The sequence below is a fragment of the Typopeltis vanoorti genome, chromosome 12, assembly GCF_054136105.1.
Source record: "Typopeltis vanoorti isolate ZY-2024b chromosome 12, IOZ_Tvanoo_1.0, whole genome shotgun sequence".
NCBI classification, from domain to species: domain Eukaryota; kingdom Metazoa; phylum Arthropoda; class Arachnida; order Uropygi; family Thelyphonidae; genus Typopeltis; species Typopeltis vanoorti.
In genome coordinates this window covers 34,554,354-34,560,702 of record NC_143560.1, presented here as the reverse complement: position 1 = coordinate 34,560,702, position 6,349 = coordinate 34,554,354, and positions in this window count along the sequence as shown.

Genomic DNA, 6,349 nt, shown 5'->3' with positions numbered 1-6,349 from the left:
GTTTGCCTTCAATGCGAAATGTATTATGATACGAAATGCAAACCTTGCAAACCTGCAACTCAAGAAAGGTTCCAATTTAACCCTGTCTTTAGAATCCCCATTATAGGGTTAAACGGTTGCCATTAAAGGTTTTTTTTTTTTTTTTTTAACCTCACAGACTTTGTTCCTCTATAGAATCACGTGTCGACCATCTACAAAATGCGTCTTACCACCCATGGTGCGAAAGTATGTAGAACATCCCTGTCATTCATCCCCCGAGGGAAACACGACATGGGCACTTCTGTTAGGGCATGACCCGAACAAGGCATTAACGAAAGAAAATTACCAGCTGTGTGTTGCCACAGTGATGATAACTGGTAACAGGTAGGTCACACTTGTATAGCATTAACTTGATGTTGTGGTAAACAGCGGGCGACTTCCAGTCAGGATTTGTGATATATCCGTGCTGAGATTCTGGGTGGTGGTGGTGGTGGGGGGGGGGAGATAGGGAATTTGACACACTTATTGTATATGATCCAGTCAACACCATAGCGTCATCTTCTCTATTCATTTTTCGATGAACATCAAGATTTTAAATATTTTGGATTCTTCCACGTGTGTTCCAAGTCTGGTTTGTTCATCTATAAGTAACACTGCTAGTATTTTGCCATCAAATTTACTTGCGTAATTGCTCCACTAACTTAGACACATATTGATTGCAGAACTTCTAAGAAACTTAATCAGTATTTAGACAATTCGTAAGAAATGGGCGTAAAGAAAACGTAACGTCTTGGAATTTTGAATGCTGCGAGAATAGATAAGGTGCTCGTGAGAATACGAACATCGGATGCTCTTCCAATAAGCGCGAAACGTGATTTTTCAATCCGCTTCAGATTTGATTAATGATCGATGGAGCACCCTTCTGTTCTGCGTGAAATGGCAACACACGCCCGAGATATTCTTAACTGCATTCCTCGATTGAACAATTCTCTAAGAAGGTTCGCCTTTTAAGAATATCCTTATTATACAAAATCACAGTAAAATAGTTAGACTGAATAAATTATAATAAAGCTTTTGTATAGCGATTTACAAATAAAAGTTCTTTAAAAACCGTATTTGAATGATATTTGATTGTTAATTCAATTATCAGTTGAATGAAGATACATTTAGGGATTAATCAGATGCGTTTATCTTGCAAGAACGTGATATCCACTTGCAGTAATCGTAATTATATCAGATACTCGAAAGAAGGTTCGATAACCGAAACACGTCATCGACCGGTGAAAATCATCGCGATAACCGGGTTGCTTCTTTAGGCGCAGTCACGATCCTCACTTGTGCTCTTTCAGTAATACTAAATAGTTTCCAGTCACCTAATATTATGGATATATAAAAAAAAAATAATAATATTCATATGGCAAACAGAAGCCCCCAGAGTTTTGTTGAAATGACTCGGAAATTGGGACCAGGAGAACACAAGCAATTAGCAGATAATAACATTCTCTCCTCATGGGCTTTGCTGTATCGTCATGGCAACGCATACAAAAAAAAAAAAAAAAATTATGAAGTTAAAGTAATTGTTGCATCTGATACATTTCCACGTGTGGATTTGGGCTACTGAGAAGACATTGGATTTTTTTAAAATCTTTAACATAAGCTCCCTCACGCCATCTAACGGAGATAACGTCTGATTAGCAGAACAGCTACCATGCTTACCAACTACTGCATTTTTGAAGGAGCACGTTATAATGATTTTGAAGTTCGTCTGCGAATAGACAAGCAGATGAGTTTCGAAATGACTTGTCTGTAAAAATATTGATAAGTTTGCATCAGCAGATAGTTTTTAACAGCCTGTTAAATGCATTGGTGATAAAGAAAGTGAATAATTACAAGAAGTGACTTCAGAATGACATCAATGGGTTCCATTACCGAGATGCAATCAATCTAACGTAGGAAATGGAGTTCAATACGTAATATCAACTGTACACGTCCTGAAGTTCCTATTGGTCCAAAGAGATTTTTTTTTATTAGTAAATTTTGTATTAATCTTCCAAAAACCACGATTCATATATCTCTCTTTTGTCTCCGTATAGAATGAATAGTTCGTTTGATGTTGCGTTGTTGGTTCGTATTACCATGACAACAGAAAAAAAACTTGTTCTTTTCATGGGTTGCTATTTTCAGTGTGCCACCAATATGCGACGTGAAATAAGCAATATTTAGCACGCTGTGGGCTTCTGGTACTTTAATAAAAATCTGCATTTCATAAATAGAAGCTGTTGCTATAGTGACATCTTATCATAAAAATTCGTTGCAGATTATAAATGTATTACGTAAAAAGGGAAAGATATAACCGACTTTCAGTGAGCTGTTATTGCCATTCTTCCTGTACATGATCAACGCTTTTAGAGCACTGTGGGAGTGTGGAGGATCTCTGATAGCAGTAACGATATCGGAATTCCAGTTATCTCTCTGCTTTGAAGTACTTTACAGACGTCTGTTTGACACGAATGTTGACGGCCTCATCGCTATCTATCACTATTACACCTCGAGATGAAACTGGCATTTGAAGTGTTTCCTGGAAGAGTTTTGCTTATCGAAATACTACGAAGTTATTAAAACGTGTCACCCATCACGTTCGGGAAAAGATAGAAGAGGGGAGAAAATAGAAAGTCGTCTTATCTGAAGTCTTAGAAATGTCCTCAATTCAGACACTGAATGACAGTCTCATTTCATGGACATCGTTGGAAAATGGCAAACAGAATGATGTTTTTGGTTGTCGTCTGTCGGTCTGTCTGTCTGTCTGTCTCGCATACGGTTGAAGATGGGAGTAGACTTCCAGTGCTCATGCGAAGCCTAACAATTTATATCGAATTCTATCGCGCCATCAAGTAAATAAAAACTTTTGTGTAACTTCTCCAACATTTTTAGTCTAATTTTAGAATATTTTGAACTTAAATTTTCCGCTTTTTTTTTTTTTTTTGCGAAGGTTTGATTTTTTTCTCATTTTGTGTGTGTGTGTGTGTGTGTGTAGTGCCGTGCAGACTATGCATCATACCACTGATGACCTCATACGCTCCTTCCCTGGAGGCCTCAGGAACTTGCATTTACTCCCATCGACTTGTTAACTGTATCAGTCTGTATATATTTTTACCCATACGTTACACAAATAACAATTTCTATTATTTATTATTAGAAATCAATCATCAACGCACAATAACACTATCAGGGGGAATTTAAATAGCACAGTTGAATATTCAGTTAGCAAAAAGCACAAAAAGATACCAAACAAGTGGCCTTTTCCTTCCATTGAAAACGCATTTCATTCTTTAGTCTTTTTTTTTTTTATTTTAATTTTTATGTGCGCGTGTTCTGTGCTAGTATTAAACCAGCGCTTCCCAAACTGTAGGCCGCGGCCCCCTTGGGGGCCGTAGGTTTTGTTGAGGGGGCCGTGAAATAATGAAAACAAATTTAAAATGTTTTAAGACTAAGTAGATTTTTTTATTTTAAAAGAAACGTATTTAATTTTATTATTTATTTTTTGTTATTTTTTATATTTTAATGGAAAAATTCACACATTGGTGTTGGTTCACAAACTTTGCTTCCTGCGTATTTCGGCGCTTAACGAATATTAATAAATATTGTTTATTCGTATGTTTCATTTCAAAGTAGTGGTTAACTGTATTTACTTCGAATGCTCTCCAGGGAAGCTCCAAATCTTCCTTTCATCATGCGTTCGTAATCAGGGACTGCTGATATTGACTTTATATTCATATCAAAACGCGTTTTATATTATCACTGTCATCCGAGCTAGTTTTCCGTTACCAATAAAAGTTTCGCATATACTTCACACATGAAAAAAAGCTTAAACAAGTTCATGTGGGGAGATAGTAACTCGCTTGCAGTGGTAAACAACACGCCCTCCCTAATAGCCACTCAAGTACTTTTATTATGCCAGTGAATAAGGTATGAGGAGTCTGTGTAATATATTTCTCAACAAATAGTGCAATTAGAGATAACTGGGATAAAAACACGCTAATTAATGAATCGCATGTCCCCTCATACAGAAACTATGCTGTATAGACTGAAACAAAACCATATGTTGCATGGGCAAAGACAGCATCTAACTAAAAACTATTGTTATTAATTAGATGTGTGTGAGTTCGATTTCCCAAGGCAGCAATAAAATTCAACCGAACGTGTTAAAATTGATAAAAGTGTTAAAACTAAGTAATAATAATATATATATATATATATATATATATATATACTAATTTCATGTTATCAGTCTGTGGTGTGCCAGTATTGGTAAGTGGTGATATTATTTGATCTATTCTACGTTAAAAAATTTAACCCTGAGATGAATAAGTGGCTGATAAAAAATAAAAATTCCCGCGAACAATCAGAAGAAGCAGAAACAGAATCACGTGATCGTTGTACCTGCACGCGTAGATCATGGCCAATAGAATCATCTTAGGACCAATCAATGCCAAGTTTTTGATCGGAAACAAACTTCACTTGCTATCATCTCCTTATGCGTCCGTGTTGTGATTCAGTAGGCTGTCCGATACGTCAAAATAAAATAATGGTATTAGATGACACCATTTCTTATTATGTACTGCAAACAAGGCGTGTCTTCGCAGCAACTCTCATTTACAAATATAAAGAAACAGCACTCGCAGGTGTCACTGATACTCGGTCAAGGTTTTTGGCACGTGTGATCACTAACAGATAATTTGTCGCACATTTTATCTGATGACGTCATAACCCTTTCCGTACAGATTGCGCGCTGTTTACATGTGTTATCAGCAGTGCTAACAGTGCAGTGTGATTGATCCCGAGACTTCAGCTAGGTTTGCTCAATAATGAACGAGTTCAGACCAATAAATATCACGTGTAGGAGTATGCAATCCTTCGACTACACAATCCCGTAGTATACAAATCTCAATCCTGTATTATATGTAAAAGATATCAAAAGATATAGTCAGCTTAAGCTGATAAATACTAAACAAAACACATTAAATGGAGCACCCCCCAGTAACAGACTCTACAACACATCAACTCAATTTGCTTTGATGCAACATACACTTGAGCTACGTAGCGTGCAACAGACAGTTACCATAACAACCCCTTTCAAATTTCCTGCATTGTTGGAATAAACAAAAGTATGCCTAACTAATCTCGCGACAGAGACAAGCAACTACTTTTGTTCTACACCTTCTGTCCAAAAAGAAACCGAACTTTCAGAAAATAGAACGAACTAGTGGCGACACCTGTTGTATCTTTTTGTTGTCGAAAGCGGCAACCTTCATTAGTGTTGTGTCAAGTGTTTTATGACATTTGTCTCATTAGAAGTCGAGTTATAGTGCCAACAGTGACAGTGTTTTGACGAACGGTGGGAAAATGAGTTTCAAACAGACAGCTGCGATTGACTTTTGTGTTAAACTTGGTAAAGGTTTTACCGAAACGCATCAAATGCTTCAAAAAGCATAAGTTAATGAATGCTTATCCCGTACACAAGCTTACGAGTGGTTTAAGTGATTTTAAAGTCGTGAGTCGCTTGAGGACGACGAAAAGCCGAGCCGTCCATAAACTGGACTGAGCGAAGTTAACGTCCAAAAAGTGCGTGATTTCTTTAAAGAAAACCCGAAATCGTCCTTGAGATTGATTGAAGATGGATTGGGGATTGCAAAATCAACTGTACACAACATTTTGAACGAGAGTTTGGGCCTTCGTGAATTGAATTCGCGATTTGTTCCCCACAAGTTGACCAAAAAATGTATCGAATTGAACACTGCAAGGACTTCATTAAAACCGCTCGTAAGGACTCAAACTGCCTTGAAACGATCGTTACTGGTGACGAAACGTGGTGTTTTGAGTATAAGCCCGAAACAAAGCGCCAGAGTGCTGAGTGCAGACCACCAGAAGAGGGGCATCCGAAAAAAAAAAAAAAAAGTCGCTTGTAGAAGTCAAAAGTAAAGACAATGCGGATTTGTTTCTATGATTCCAGTGGCATTATCCACAAAGAATTCGTTCATCCTGGCCGAACGGTCAATGACGACTTTTATCTCGAAGTTTTGAAGCGATTGACAGCGAGAATTCGTCGCGTACGGCATGAATATCGTGCTACTCTTGGCACCATAACTCGGTTCTAATGAAACAAATGTCATAGACAGTTGACACAACACTAATGACGGTTGTCGTTTTCGACAACAAAAAGATACAACAGGTGGCGCCACTAGTTTCGTCTATTTTCGTAAAGTTCGGTTTCTTTTTGAACAGAGGGTGTATGTTAACGTAATAATGCGAAATTGAATATAAGAAGACTTTTCTATATTCAGTTTTGGCAATGATTTGCATAACTCATATT